Below are 15,878 nucleotides of genomic sequence, written 5' to 3'. Positions count from 1 at the left end.
CCTGACACTGTTTTAGGTGCTGGAGATTCATAGTAAACAACACAAACAAAAATCCCTGTTTTAGGTGCTGGAGATTCATAGTAAACAACACAAACAAAAATCCCTTAAAGACCTGATGTTCTCCTGGAAGAGAGAGACAATACACACCATAGATAACTAAAATACACAAGGTGAAATAATAAAGCCTAAGGGGGAAAAAAAAAATAAGGGCAGTAATGTGAAATGTTGAATGAGGGCTGAAATTTTAAATATGCAGGTCACAGAGGTGATTTTTGGAAAAAGGCCTCAAGGAAGTGAAGGAGCTTGTCATGCTCATACCTACAGAAAGAGCATTCCAGGCAAAAGGAACCACATGTGTAAAGGCTCTAAGAAGGAAGCCCCCTTGGCATGCTAAAGAGTAGCAGAAGTCCTTTGTGGCCGAAGCAGATAAGAGAGAGTCTGAGAGGTGGGGAGGCTAGGACCTGGGAGCCTCGTGGGATACAATAATGACTTGAGCTATAGCAGAGGAGTGACATCATTTAACTCAGCTGTTAACGGGGTCCCCCTGTGACAAGGGTAGACTGGTGGTAACCAGGGCAGCAGAAGGGAAATCAATTAGGAGGCTACTGCAATAATCTAAATGGGACTATATGACAGCTTGGACCAAAATAGTGACAGTGAGGATGCTGAGCAACTTCCGAATATTTATTTTGAACTTCTAAATGATCCTAAAAAGTCAAGGGCTGATCCCTGAATCTTGCTGAAATTCACATTAATAGAAATTTCTATAGGACTCCTACGAGGTGAGAATATAATTTCTTTAGCCAAAGAAAATTTAATAATTGTCAATCACCTGCTGTAGTATTCAATGTATGTAAAAACTAATGTGTAACATGCCAGGGATATAAAAATTTTAATATTTGTATAAAAATATTAAAGTAACAGTACAGAAATACAGAAGTACCTATAAATTCACTTTTTATTTAACTTATCAAATAAGGGATAGAATATTACTTTAACTCTACTTCTGAGAGGAAAATCAAATGTAAATTTTCCAGAGTAATGAGGAATTTTAGAACTAGTAAGAATCTGGAAGTCCCATTCCCTTCATTTTTGGACCAAGGTAATAAGGCCCAGAGATAACTGAAGCTTGTCCCTTCTTCAAGCATCAATGCATATTTTAACAGTTGATGTAAATAGTTCTAAAATATATTTTTACTTCCTTATTTTCTTAAGACCAGGAGTTCTGAACACACTTTAAGCTTTCCTCTTGAAAGAATTCTATGTATAGCCCAGATATAATGCTGGGCTTTACTAACTGCTAAAGCTGCTATGCAACCCTGATAGTCTCTACACTTCTCCCTTCCAGGTGATGGTGCCTAATGAAATGAAGGTTGGAAAATACAGTACTTAAGAGCCATACACAAACAAAAGTGAGACTAGGTAAGGACCAAAGAAGAAAAATGATCAGTTTTGGTACAGGAGCTTTGTAACAACTATTTCCAGCATTTGGAAACCTTGCTTGTTTAAGGTGACAGGCTGTGTTCTAAAGGGCTAAGACTGGCCCTCAAATAGATAGCTGCAAAGATGATGTATGTGCAGTCCTTCAGAAAGAGTTCTACCTCCAAATGCAATTCATCACTTTTGAGAAAGTGTAACATTTAAAATTACTTAAAGAGAGATTAACTTTCGGACTATTAACACTATATACATCACAACATAAAAAAGCAAATTATCAAGGTAATATGTATATCCTAAACAACTTAAAGTATAAATAGGAAAGTAATAAGCTATAATAAAAGGGCATGTCTTCTAAAACCTCTTATTCCACCAAATTTCTCCAGCAGGCTAACATAAACTCAATTTTCTGTTCTCTTTCCTATCATTCTACCAAACCAGCTTATTTTTTATATTAATAATTTTAAAAAGTTTAAGATTAACCTGTATTTTGTGAAGGAAGATTCACAAAAACACAGAATCATAAATCAAAATAGCAAATAACTCACATATAATAATCACTCAGCATAATAAACTCCCTCAGCAATTAAAAAGCAAATAGGGAGCTGAACACATAATAAATAATGAAGTAAAAAACTGGGATACACTATAATTCTTGCAAAGTTGCATGCTCATGCCATAAGTTAACAGTTTCCCCTCCATCTCCATGTCCCGACTAGTGCTCGCTCCAATTCCAGGCAGGTCCCTGTGAGCCTGCCTAAAGTTCCAGATATAACAGCCCAGAGATCACTGTAGCTAGTTCTCTGCTTCCACCACTACTCTTGAAGAGGAAGAGTTGGCAGGAATCTCACTGAAATTAAGTAGCTTTAGGAGGAAGCAGCACTAAAATAAAGGCTTAGAAAGGGATTTGAAAAGGAAAAGTTCAGGGTTATTTTTATCTTACTCTGGGCCTTTTCTCCATTAAAAACAAATATTTTAGCTTATTAGAAATTTTTACACTAATAATACAATATATGAATAAGTATTCATGGATCACTCACTCCCTAACATTTACTCCCAAAACTTATTTCTCAAAACAATATCCTACAAAGACATCAGCCCCTTCCCACACCACTGTAAAAATTTCTTCCACAGTAGACACTGTACCTTTCGAAAGAACTTAAACACAAGCTATTTTGTTTAATATCTTACTCCTTAGTAGGAATAAGAACATTGAAGCTTAGTCTTGGAAGCTTCTCCAGGACAGAGATCTTACCAACTTTGCATTCCCCAAACACCAGGCACCAGTGCTTCACTTCAAACCTATTTAGCACTTTCTAAATGAATTTCTATGGTATTAGATCACGGCACCTCCAATTCACAAATGAAAAAAAAAAAAAATAGAACTTTCTAACGTGCAGTAATTCCATGCTTGTCTCCAAGGAGGGGTGTTGTCATTTTCACGTGAGAAGGAAATTCAGTGCCTGCCATTTGCCTTGAAGCCAATACTTCTGACTAGTCCTAGTGTATACACTAGCCAAACAGGAGTGCCTTTTTCAATAAGAATGAGTGGAAGAATCGGAAGTCCTGAAAACAGAATCCCTGTGTAAATTTGTTAGGTGTTATCCATAGGTGATTTGCTTGCTTTTCAGACCTCTTCAAATCCTCTGGTTAAAACACGCATTCAAGCCACTGTTTCTTCCACCTGTTCTTTAAACAGTGGATGGTCCAACTTGCCAGGTGCCCATTATTTACAAAGCCTTTCACAGTACAAAGACCTTGACTAACCTTAATTGCCTGATTTCTACATAGAAGTTCCCCCTTTATCTGAGGCCCCCAATGAATGCCTGAAACCCATGTACACTATGTTTTTACCTATAAAAGCAAGCACTTTACAGTTTTTCTTTGGCATATCCAAATTGCCGGCATCACTCTGCTTATACCTTGGAGCCATTATTAAGGGTTACCTGAACATTACTAAGAGTTACTCTAGAGGCCAAAATAAGAGTTATTTGAACACAAGCACTGTGATACCATGACAGTTGATGTGATAATCGAGAAAGCTACTGACTATTGGGCAAGGAGCATATACAGTGTAGGTACCCTAGAAAAAGGAATGAATCACTTCCCAGGCAAGACAAAACGAGATGGAGCAAGATCTCATGCCAAGACTCAGAACAGTGCACTATTTAAAACTTAAGAATTATTTCTGAAATTTTCCATTTAATATTTTCAGACCACAGTTGACCACAGGTCACTGAAATCGTGGAAAGCAAAACTACAGATAAGGGGGAACTACTGTATGTACTTCTTTTTCTCGGATCACTTCTCGAAGGCATATTACCAATCCATAAAACTCACTTTTGACAAATACGATACTGCTTCTTTGCCACAAGTCCAACTGTACAAGTCACATCCTTTTGTCTACTTTCATGGGTCAAAACTACTCGATAGAACACAAAATAAAAGGCAGAAAAGAAGGCTACAACAGAGCAAACACACTTGACTCAGGAAAGTCCAGCAAAGCACTCAAGGGCTGACAGTGGCTGAGAACCTGCAGGAAATCTCCCCTGCAGGAAATTGCACTAGTGCCTGCTCACAGACAGCTTTCCACTGACTCAGTGTGCATACTCTCTGAGCAAGTAACAAGTCATGGGTTAGGAATACACACACACACACACACACACACAGAATATACTACTATAAATTGTACAGATTTTTTGAGGAAAGCCTTTTATAGGCATTGGCAGAATACAAAGGAGACACTGATGGAGGTATGAACATATGCTCTGAAGAGTGTTCTGAAGTTTTTCTACTAAAGAGTAATAACTAAGAACTTGGACTACTGAGATAAACATAACGCTGCTGGATTCTACTACAGAATGTCTCAAGATTCCAAATTCACTTTTTCAGAAATTACTGCACTGAAATCAGAGCATTGTGTTAAAAATTCCTTACCAAGCAGCTCAGATAAAAATCAACTGTTTTTTTTTAATTTAGCTGTATTCTGCCAACAAACAAAAGAATAAAGAAAATTTTCCAGAAATTATATAATTTATTAGCCAATCCATGCTGCTACAAATTTCTAAAAACCAAAATGCAAAAAAAGAAAAAATTTACGTAAGTTTGTAACAAGCAGCATGTACTCAGGCCTTGGGCTTTAAAGGCGTGGTCACACCTCAGGAGTCTGCGGACATCTTCAGATGCTTCAGTCTCCCAAGACTTGGCTGGGGTTTCTGCCTTGGCCACCTCTTCCTCAACACGAGGCAGGGAAAAAATGGCAAGGGTGGGGAAAGGCCTCTGCATGACTTTATCTCTGATTTCTCTTCTCTGCAACACACAGTTCCTTTCTCTGCATTTGGGGGCCAGAAAGTGGTTGGAGAACTATCTACCTTTACAAATACACTAACTCCAAAAAAACCACTTTAAGTATTAGAAAGCCTGTTTTAATCCAAGCAAATTCAGCCCATGATACTTTTTGTAGCGTTTAAAAAAACAAATAATCCAGAACATATACAAACAGAAAATCAACTAAATAAATCCTGGTGTAACCATATAATGTACTAATAATAGGCAACCATTAAAAGAATGAGGCAGATCTACCTGTACTTGGATATATCCAGGATATTTTAAATAAAGAGAGCATTACCAGTTGACTTTTTTAAGTGGGTGGGGAAATACATGTTTTTATACAAAGAGAATTCTTCTGGAAAAATATAAAAGAAATTAGGACTGATAATGGCCTACAGAAGGGACCGAAGGTCTCAGTTAAGGAATACACTTTTTCACTATTCAAAAAATAGTTTACTATGTACATGAATCCTTGCTTTAAAAAAAATTTTTTTTTAAGGAGTACTTAAGTCTGTGATAATGATAAAATAAAGTAACAGAAAAAAAAGTGATGCATATTAAAAGCAATCTCATCTTTCTTAACTATCTCTAAATTCTTTGTGGCATAATTTGAATTCAGTAGAACAGGGGTGGGTGAGTAGAACGGTGGGATATGGAGGTCCATTCTACCCTTTTTCTTCAAAAACAGAGTAAGTTTCAACTTCTTGCCACAATGCTAAAAGAAAAGTTACACTTGCTTCTCAAACCAAGATGCAAAAAAACTCTTAAATGTTTGCTCTCTTGTAACCAAAATTTAAAAGATTTGAATATATTAAGTCCTCAACTAAAGTTCAGCTACATTTCATATGCTAATATTATATTCTAATCACATTTTAAGTAAAGTTTTACATAATATCTTTTTGTTTCTAAACTAACAAACAACTTTAGAATGACTGAAGAGTCCCAATGTTCTAAGCTCTCCCCAGCCAAAAATCAGATCAGTTAAAAACTAGAGGGTTTTCTGCCATAGCTTCAAAATTTACAAAACTTCATTTCCAAGCAGGACTGGTGTGAGGAAAAGGGGAAGAGATTGTAGTCTATCCAACCTTCTTCCACCTCATGGATGCCTCCCCAGTCTCAGGGACCCATAGGTCCTCAACCAGATACAGCCTTCATCAGTGCTCCCACCATGGTAAAAGCACTGATTCAGTAACAATGGATCCGCTGGATTTGATTATGAAGCTTAAACTGGGGCTCATGTGGATAACAGGAACTCATCAAGTCACACTTGGGCAAAGGAAATGGACTTGCCTCATCCCACAGCCATACAGAACTAAACTGCTGATTGCCTCTTTGTAACTACTACCATGAAAGGTAAAGCAAATGACTATGCCCTTCAATTTGGTTTTTACTAATAGAAATGCATTTGTTAAAGGTATGCAGTTATCTTGGAAAAAGTGATGTTATAAATTGATATAAAGAAAATGAAGTTGAGGAAAGGAATTTTGCTAACCTAAAACATTAATCAAAATAGACACTTCAAGTAAAATATGACAAAATGCCAATTTCTCATTTTAAAAATTTTCTGAACATTCAAAACAAAACTATAACAGTGTACAAAAATCTCTAGAATTAGAAAAAGTATTTTAGATCACTTACAAATTTGTTGTTTATTCATATCTCCATTTAACATATATGTATTTGCCATGCACTATCCTCAGTACCAGAGATGTAATGCTGATTAAAAGCCAGACCCAGTTCCTGTCTTCATGGAGTTTATAACAGTAAACACAAGGAATAACGCAAAAAAATTACAATTGTAATATTTATATGAGTGGAATATGTAGAATGCTTTCAGCGCCCAGGGCAAAGGGTGTTAATCTAGCCTGGACGAATCCAAGAAGGGAAGACTTCACAGAAGATATGGGTTTTACAGGACGGGCAGGGATCTACTTAGTGCATTCCCCTAAGTACAATACCCAAACCACTGGTGAGACACGAGAAAATTTAGGGGCTACCAAAGACTCTTTTAATGTATTTACATAGAATTAAGGTGGAATGGGAGAAAAGAGTTAACATACAAAACTTGCAACTGCAACTTCATGGGTTTTACTGAAATAAGGCTTATTAAGAATTTCAATTATTTGGTTTTCCTATAACACTGAAATGTAATAGTCTCAATGTCACTTTAACAAGTGACTATTCATGTGTGTATGTATGTGTTACCCATTATGAATTGGGGTTAAAACTTCAAACATATTAAAACTTCAAAATATACCAAATTATCAAAACTTCAAACATGGAGATTTTCAAAAAATTCTAAATACTCTCTACTAGATTAAAAAATTATTTAAAAATTTCCTTATTTGCTTTCTTTCTATATATGTGCATATATATATGTACACCTTGTAAATCATTTGAAAGTGTTGAAGACATCATAATATCTCACCTCAAAACTCTTCAACATGCATCTCCGAAGAATAAGGGCATTCTCCTAGGTAATCACAATGCCATTATCATACCTAAAAAAGAAAAATCAACAATTCTTTAATATCATCTATTATCAGGTACATTGTTTAATTTTAAGTAAAAAGAGCTTTGCTGAGAACCTTACAGAAGTAATGTATTTTAATAAACTGATTAGATTTGTTACTTGTATTTCGTTATTTTTATTATTTTTAATTCAATTTACTTAAACCGAAACCAAAAACAAATCACCCATTTCTCCCCACTACCCGCCCCCCACCGTCAAACATAAATGTGTTCTCTATATCTATAACTTGGGGGTAGGGGGTGTTTTGTTTTGAAGATTCTGCATAAAAGTGTGATCATATGTTAATGATCTTTATCTGACTTATTTCACCTAGCAAAATGCCCCTCGAGGTCCATCTATGTTGTGACAAACAGCAAGATTCTTCTTTTCTATGGCTGAATAATATTCCACTACATATATCACAATTTCTTTATCCATTCATCCATGGATGAAATTTTGGTTGTTTCCATATTTTGCCTATTGAAAATACTGGTGCAATGAACATGGGGGCGGTGCAGATATCTTTTCGAGTTCATGTTTTCATTTCCTTCGGATAAAATACATAAGTGAAATTGCTGGATCACACAGTAGTTCTACTTTTAATCTTTTAAGGAACCTCCATGCTGATTTCCATAGCAGTTACACCAATTCTCACCAATAGTGCACAAGGGTTCCCTTTTCTCCAAATTCTAGTCAATTTCTTGTCTTTCTGATAACAGCTATTCTAACAGGTTGTTGTGAGATGATATCTCATTGTGGTTTTGATTTGCATTTCTCTTAGTGATCTTGAGCATCCATCCTTTCATGTACCTGTTGGCCATCTGTATGTCTTCTTCGGAAAAATGTCTACTCAGGTTGTCTCATTTCTAAATCAGATATTTGGTTTCTTTGCTACTGAGTTGTATGAGTTCTTTATATATTTTGGATATTAGCCCCTTATTAGATATATGATTTGCAAATATTTTCTTCCATTCAGTAGTTTGTCTTCTCCTTCTGTTGATGATTTCCTTTGCCATACAGAAGCTTTTTAGTTTGATGTAGTCCCGTTTATTTTTGCTTTAGTTGCTTTTGCTTTTGGTGTCAGGTTAAAAAAAAAAAAAAAAAATCACTGCCTAAACTGATTAGATTTATTATTACTTACATTTCATTATTTTTATTTTTTAAATGTAATGATCAATTTATAAAATTTAAGTTAAAAAGTAAGATTTTTAGGGTAATTTTTAAAATATTAAAATAATTGTAATCAAATATGGCGAAAAGTGTGAAAGTGGTACATGCCAGACTGACATTTTGGAAGCACTGTGTTAGTGAAAAGACACTCTAGGCGGAAGGACATACATAGGAAAGGATTTACAGAAGAGTATAGTCTCAGCATGGCTGGAGTAAGAGCACATGTAAGAAGATGAGTTGGACAGGTGACTGAGGAGGAGCTCTTCAAGGATTCTGCATGCCTTCCTGAAGAGTTTGGATTCTACTCTACTGGAAGTGAGATTTTTTATGTGATAAAATCAAGTTCAGACAAAAACTATCTGGTCACAGTGTCTTTGGTGAGCTGAAGAAGAGGAGATGAGGGACCACTGGAAGCAATAGAACAAAGTTTATATTTTTCATAGCAAATATGTAACATTTTAGTTATATTATAGATTGAATAAACCTGCCATATTGGTAAATGAACAGAACAAAAACAGTAAAGCCAGACTATCATGAATGTTGTAGAAATGCCGCATCAAAGAGAAAAAGATAGAGTCAGTAGAAACACATAAATTTTGAAAGGAACCTCTGAGCATTTTTGAAGCATTTGATAGAGCTGGCTCTTTTTAACATATAGTTTCACTTTCCAAAGTGGCTTTCCTTTTCCTTGGCAAGATTCATCACTGGTACTAATTTTATGTTTATCACTCACAATAAAAGTAAAAATTTCCAAAGAAAACCAACAGGAGATGATGTACAAACATGCAGCATACCCTCAGGGCATGCTGACAGCAATTCTAGGCAGCTCCACTTACAGAGTCCAAGGGGAAAGCTGTATGTAGTCTTGGGTGGCTGGCCTAGCTGGCAGGACAGGATGCTGGCCCTTCACTCCCCTTCTACCAGGAGAACACTAGTGTTATTTATTTTACTCATTGGGCTTCCTAGCAAGACTTCGTTTGAACAAAGAGTTCCATAGCTTTAAAAAATATATGAAAGTCAAGGAGTCAGAGCTGCGGGGTATTAAGTCAGAGGTCGGTAATTCAAAATAAGATTCCAAGTTCCACAGGAAAGCTGCCAGGGGACAAAACAAACACCATCACTGAGAAGGAAGGTAAAGAAAGAAATCCAGGGAGATAGGCCTACCAGAGGAATAGCAGCTTTAGGGCAGAATGAGGGATTTTGTTTGGGACCTGTAGATTTTGAGGGGCTATTGGGGCATCCAAATTTGAGAGATCTAGACAGCAGAGAACATATGCATCGGAAGCTCAGAAGAAAGGTGGAGGGCAGTAGGGCTAAGTGAAGTCTAAATCTAGATGAATCCATGGAGGGAGAAATGTAAAGAAAGAAACAAGGAAGGGTTTGAAAAGGTCGCAGAAAGCAAAAAGAAAGGGTCTACCTCAAGACAGGACCGTGTGGAGACATCAAGGCCCACTTCAGGAGAAGACCCTAAATTTGGGGTAGTCTGTGTCCAGGATCAGGGAGAACACAGGCTGGACTGGTTTGGGATGGTGTTCCACAGAGCAGAAGCCAAAGAAGAGCAAGGGGGCCAGAGTAAAGGGTATTGGCAAGGAAGGAAATGAAAGATTAGACAATGGGTCCAGGCCTAAAGGGGCTGGAACTCAGAGAAAAAGAAGGTTGCAAGGAGGTCAAAGATTAGGCAGGGAGAGTAGAGAAGCCTCTCCAGGAGGCTGTGGAAAAATACAACACCAGAACCTACGAGTTCACTAGCAGAGTGGTTCTGGAAAGAGCTCCCTTCAGATAAAGTTAATAGGAAGCCAAAATCAGGGTAAAGGTCAACAGTGGAGAAGAAGAGGGCAGAGGGACAGAAATTAACCAACTGCCTCTGGTATATAAACTAACTAGACTTTTCAAAATATTTAACTGTCAATTCAGGAATATAATGATACATAATAAGGACAGAATGCTGGAAAAAAAAAAAAAGGTGCTCACTACTGCCTTAGGGATAATATCTTGCCTAAGAAACATACTTTTAGAAAAGCCTCACTAACTCTAGGAAATAACTAACCACTCTAATTTTCTTAAGAACTAAGCAGTAATTTAAGGCATACACACAATATTAGGCTTCATAACATTGTCACTTCTTCAAGAGTTTCAAGATAGTCAAAAGCACCCCTTGTCAAGAAGGAAGTAAGGGTGATCAAGAGGTACTCTGTGGTGTCTGCCCTCCCCCAGGGAACAAACAGTATTCAGGGAACTCACCTGTACATGCTTACTACACTAACACAGGTATGAGAAATAATAGTAAAAGAAAACAGGAGAAAAACTTACACCTCTTTAGCCGTTCTCAACTTGTAATCTTTAATTAACTGCTCAAATCATAATCCTTAATTTTGTCAAACCTGCTTTCTCTCTGTCTATGACTGGACATCTATATTTCACAAACACAGAGTTAAAGTAATATAACAAATCTAAAATATACACCATTAGTTATGTGGTATCACTATTATGTAGTGATAAGTCTCTTTAAATACTCACTAGTTTTCCACTAATACAGAAATGAGAGTGAAATATGGCAAAATCTCTACTAACCGTAACAGAGTAATTGAATAATCATGCCTCTCAGTTAGCTGAAGGCTTATTTACAACTCTGAACACACACTTTATTGGTTAACTGTTCTGGTTAATATGCTGTGACTCTGGTCAACACTATAACCATCAGTGATTACACAGTAAAATGGTATGGTATCCTAAGACCCAAAAAGCTCTCTGTCCTTTTCCAAATGAGATCTCAGACTGCAGTGACCTTTGCTTTTACACTTTCTCTGTCTTATGGTACCCTGTTGTCATACGTTTCCAACTCTCCCTTTTGTTCCAATAACCAAGTGTGTCAGAACAGCATCTAAAGAAAGGGTACCTGGTCCTCACATGTGTGCTGGGTACCTATCGAGTTCTCCCAAGGGAGGAGAATGAGTCCTAGTATACAGGGTTCTGTGACCTCTATTTTACCAGCTGTGGAAATCTTTTTTAAAATGTATTTCCTCAGAAGGAAATTCTGACACACATGCTACAACATGGATGACCCATGAGGACATTATGCTATGTAAAATAAGCCACTCATAAGAGGATAAATACTGTATGATTCCACTTATAAGAGATAGCTAGAGCAGTCTAATTCAAAGAGTCAGAAAATAGAACAGTGGTTGCCAGGAGCTGGGGGTAGAAGAGAATGGGGAGTTATTATCAATGGGTACGGAATTTCAGTTTGGGAAGATGAAAAAATTCTGCAAATAGAGAGTAGTGATAATTGCACAATAGTGTGAATGTCTTAATACCAATGAACTGTACACTTTAAAATGGTAAATTTTATGTTATGTACATTTTACCACAACTAAAAAAACTTTGAAGTCTAAAAATAATAAAAATTTACTTCCTCATTATTTACTATGTTCTAGACAGATGGTAATGTTAAGTGCATCTGTGCTATCATCATCTAATCACTCTAAGGTTATTTTATGACATGAGTAAAAATGAGCCAAAATGGTTTCTTATAATTATGATTCCAAATTACCATATACTATTTTTAACATGGAAAACACGTTTTGTAGGAACCAATACATAATGCACTAGCAAAAACTCAGACAAGAAAGGACTCTAGTCTGGGTAGCAAATTAATGAGAAAAGAAATGAAAAAACAGTGGTAACTCAGCATATATTACATAGCAGCCATCTCAAACGCTTTTCTTAAAACTATTCGGGGTAAAAAAATGATATTAATTTGGAATTCTAATCAAAGCACTTGTTGACTAACAATTTAAGTTGAATTTTAGCAAGAAAAACTCGAGGTATTTTAGTAACTGCTAAATTTCTCAGCCCATCTCATGTTGTCATTCCAAATACGAGACCGTCCTATACCTGCAAGTGACAACAAACCACCTTCCATCTCTCATCTAAGACTCTCTCCAAATGTCATCTCAAACCAGAACCAACTTTCTCAGACCAGCAGGAAAGTTACTCAACTACCAAACCACAAAGTTCAAAAGGGACTTAATATCATTTACCACAATATGGAGATTACAATTTTTTGTTTCTTAATTGTGTCCTTGAGTGATCACCTAAAGATAGAGAGAGCTGATTAACATTATAAACAACTTCTTAAATAAGAGACTAGAAAATAATTATATACTAATCTTTAGGTGCCTCTGAGTTACAGGCAACGGTTTACAAACTTGTTAAAACTTCTGCAGTAAAGTTGTAATTCTTCTATTAAGAACTTGTCTTTGTTCTCATCCTCTCTCCCACTTTTGTAAAGTTTAAAAATGAACTTGCAACAACCTGACCACAACCTATTTAAATCATTTTCTAATAGGGCTAGTACCACTTGAAGAAGCATATAATCATATCAAAATCCCACTCCCCGTAGTCTAATGGTTCAAAATCTCCCAGGTAACTACAATCCCCAGAGACTTTCATCCACTTTAACAACTATGTATAAGGAAAAATATTTCTTTTCAATTACAAAACATCAGTTAGATAACAAATGCTATTTACTAGGAAAAAAAAAATTACTGCTGTGCTGCCATGACAAGAGGTACCATTTACTGATTACATGTTCTTTTACTCACTTAAATTATTCTGAAATAGTGGCTAACTGCCAAATAATTCCAGAAAGTTCCAGGAAATTATAAGATAGAAATTTTTATTATTATTATTTATGCCCACAACACCTGGTCTTCTTAGGTGGTCTCCCATCCAAGTACTAACCAGGCTCAACCCTGTTTAGCTTTCGAGATCAGACACTGGGTTTGTTCAGGGTGGCATGGCCGTAGACTATGGACCATGGCTACACTGGGGTGCGAACCCAGGACCTTCTGCTTGTAAAGCAGACGCACTAATCGCTACACTATGGAACCACGTCCAGAAAAATTTTAATATAAAAAACATGTGGCATTCAAATTGTCTGCCTATATAATGGTCTTCTAATTTTTGGGTTGTATTCATTTATTTAATGTAAACTTAACATGAAGTCACCATTAAAAAGCTAATGAAGTTTGGACAGTTCACCTCTTCTACAGACTTTAGAGCCAAACAACATCTGCTTCTACACCATCATTCTACAGCTAAGCCCAATCTAGTTAACACTGTGAAAGCAAAAGTACCCTTAGGAAGCAGCAAGATTATAGATAGGCAAAATATTTTTCAAAAGAAAAATCAGAGTTTACAAAGAAACAAATATCAAGAAGAAATCTTTTATACGTATTTTGTTTCTCATTGTATATCTCTAGTTGCATTCCTAAATGTTTACTATGTTTCAAATTAAATATCTGATAAGGCAAAAAAAAAAAAAAAAGCCACACAAAAAAAAGGTAGATCGATTAAGTCAATAATCAATTACTCTCTTGCCTAATGATACTGTGAATCTTGCAGTAGAGTAACCAAATCCGGTTGTTAGCCAACTGGCTAGCTAACTTAGTCACAGAAAAACAGAATTATTTCATAAAAGAAAATCTTTGAACTCTGTGAACCATGCCCCATACATCCCTACCACAGACCTTATACTGTTCCCAACTTGCTATTATATAGATGTCCTCACAGTAAAAGACACAACCTCTAACTCCTCTCCTTCAGCACTAAAAACAAGAAAAGGTACAAAAATAAATTAAAAAGCATTTGGGAAGGATACCCAAATAGCTGAAGTACTTGCTTCAGTGAAGAATATAAAAAACCCAACTTCCTAAAGGTCTAATACAAAAAGGTATCTTTATCATGTTGAATTTCTTTAGAAATCACATCTGACATAATTTTCAGTTACCTTCTGTTTTTGCTTTCATTGCTAGTTTTAATGATTTGACAAACCAGGAGAACATCCTGTATATATAAATCAAGTTAATTGCTGTCATTTAAAAGGTTGTTAAAAGCTTTATACCCACATTCTTTAATTCACTGAACTTTAAAAAAATCAATTTTCATTCAATTTTCTCAGCGAATCCCTAGCTTTAAGGAACTGATTCATCTACTCACACATTAAACTCTGACTTACTAGAAAAGTTCATGATTCAAACCTACTGTCTGTAAATGTACTTGTATGCCAAAAATGTTGTCACAGATTAATACTGGGCCTGTGACCACACATACTTCCAAGAATCACAGATCCAAACCTTCAAAGTTATTGCTTCAGCTAAAAAGTGACCTGCTGACTTAGAAGTCTCCAGGGTCAGAATTCTTAGTTATTCTAGATAGTAAAAAATATAAGCATTCAGAGGCATGGCAAAATGACCAGAACTCCAGGTTTATACACCTGCTGTCCTTAAGCTTAATTATTAATATTGCCCCCTTTCACGCTCAAAAGGATCTTGTTTTGAAGCAAAACTCATCAGCAGTAATAGATGTCAGAATAGTAGTCGCCTTGGGGAGGCTAGAGGGGTTTACTGGATGGCAAGAATGTAAAAGGGAGCCCTTTGGGAAGCTGAAAATGTCCTATACTTTGATCTGAGTGTGGTTATCAAGGCACACACACATATGTAAAAAATCGCTGAACTGTACTCAAAGATCTTACTGCAAGTTAGACCTCAATAAAAAAATTAAGAATTTAAAAGACACACTGAAACACATTTTTAAATATCTTTGTTCAGGCAATTAATCATATAAAGTAATCCTAGCTATAGCTACCAAGATTTTTTTTCCAAATGTATTTTAATAAGGATGACCATTTTTAAGTAGAACATTTCAAAATATACTGTGGTTTGTTTTTTTTTTAATCTTTAATTTTAAAAAAGTCACCAAGTTTTAGAACTGAAGGCACACAGAAAGATGATCTACTCATTCTCTAACTTTGCCAATAAAACCAAACTTATAAAGGGTAAGAGACTACCCTTTATAAGGCAGCTAGTCAATGACAATGGTAGTAAGAAAACTGTTTCCTGATCCTGGACCACTCCCGTTTCCACCAGGCCGTTACTTTTCTGACATCGTAAACAAATGTGAAGCCTAAATCTACCTGCGACCTAGGAATCAATATATCCCTCAAAACACCAGGCCAATAGGCCCCAAAGTGCACAGAGAAAAACACACATTCACCATCCTTCTCGCAAGACAGTTGACAAATGAACAGTTACATTTTCAGGCATTTTACTTCCGATGCAATAAAGTACGACACTTAAAATGCAGTTTAAAGAGAAGACAATGCAAGGATTGACAAAATTCACCCTATTTCCTTTCAAATCTCTTTAGTTGTTACTTTGTTCTCAAACTATATCACTGCTAAGAAGGCTCACGAAATATGGCTTGGGGCCGGTCATCAGCATTGTTTTTAGTAGCCCACCAGGAATGACTCCCATTAATAAAACCCCTGTCTCTGATAAGAGTGTCGTACCCCACTCCCAGCACAAGACCTGCTGGTGACCTGTGCTTCACGGCTTAGTTTTAGACCCGAGAACAGTTGACATCTTGT

At 36.2% G+C, this 15,878-nt stretch overlaps 1 protein-coding gene across 1 annotated transcript in view; it reads right to left on the bottom strand.

Annotated features, from left to right (window-relative positions):
• Positions 1–15,878, bottom strand: part of SFMBT1 (Scm like with four mbt domains 1) — a 93,211-nt gene that overhangs the window by 77,050 nt on the left and 283 nt on the right. The window contains exon 2 of the mRNA XM_015593775.2: positions 7,196–7,268. The gene's annotated coding sequence lies outside the window, so the exon portion shown is untranslated. The remainder of the gene's footprint in view (positions 1–7,195; positions 7,269–15,878) is intronic.

Source organism: Pteropus alecto, unplaced genomic scaffold, assembly GCF_000325575.1.
Source record: "Pteropus alecto unplaced genomic scaffold, ASM32557v1 scaffold75, whole genome shotgun sequence".
NCBI classification, from domain to species: domain Eukaryota; kingdom Metazoa; phylum Chordata; class Mammalia; order Chiroptera; family Pteropodidae; genus Pteropus; species Pteropus alecto.
The sequence above is the reverse complement of the archived record's forward strand: the minus strand, read 5'-3'. Positions and strand labels throughout refer to the sequence as shown.